The 737-nt window shown below is 40.6% G+C and overlaps 1 protein-coding gene across 1 annotated transcript in view; it reads left to right on the top strand.

Moving 5' to 3' along the window:
* Positions 1–737, top strand: part of LOC106872327 (peptidyl-tRNA hydrolase 2, mitochondrial) — a 47,921-nt gene that overhangs the window by 12,691 nt on the left and 34,493 nt on the right. The gene's annotated exons all lie outside the window — the stretch shown is intronic.

Genomic DNA, 737 nt, shown 5'->3' with positions numbered 1-737 from the left:
TATATATATATATATATATTCATATATGTCAATAATATTAATACACTAGCCTCTTGTTTTTGTATGTACCTGTGGTGTGTGTCACATTTCAAAGAAGTGGCAAAGCGAGAGAGAGGAGGACAGAGAGGAAGTAAGAGAGAAAGACAGAGATAGTGAAAGAGACAGTGAGTGGTGATGGTGTTCATTTTGTTTTTTTAGATGTTTCAGAGAGGACCTAAGAGAGAAAAAGAGTGAGTGAGAGAGAGAGAGAAAAAGTGAGTGAGAAAGAGAGATTGAAAGAGTTAGTGAGTGGTGACGGAGTTCATCGCAAGAGAAGTAGATACATATACACGTTGTTAAATCAAAAAAGCAGGAGAAGAGGGACAGAAAGGAAGTGAAAGAGAAAGAGAGAGTGACAGTAGATACTTAAATCAGTAGATACTTACACACAGCAAATATTGGATGTCAATTTCACTTTTGAAGACAACTAAAACAATTCCAGTCAGTGACAAAGCAACAGGTAGGAAGAGAGAGAGGGAGAGAGAGAGAGGGAGAGGGAGGGAGAGGGAGAGAGAGAGAGAGAGGTGAAAACTTTGTCGTGGACTATCTGACACTTACTGTCTGTCTGTGTATGCTTGTATGTATATGATTGCGCTGAATCTCTCGGCATACCACCAAACCACAAAATCGCACCAGCCAGCATCACCACTACTTCCAAGCCCATCATGTATGTATGTGTGTGTGTGTGTGTCCCACCA

The sequence above is a fragment of the Octopus bimaculoides genome, chromosome 28 (assembly GCF_001194135.2).
Source record: "Octopus bimaculoides isolate UCB-OBI-ISO-001 chromosome 28, ASM119413v2, whole genome shotgun sequence".
NCBI classification, from domain to species: domain Eukaryota; kingdom Metazoa; phylum Mollusca; class Cephalopoda; order Octopoda; family Octopodidae; genus Octopus; species Octopus bimaculoides.
This window is presented reverse-complemented; position numbering and strand designations above follow the sequence as displayed.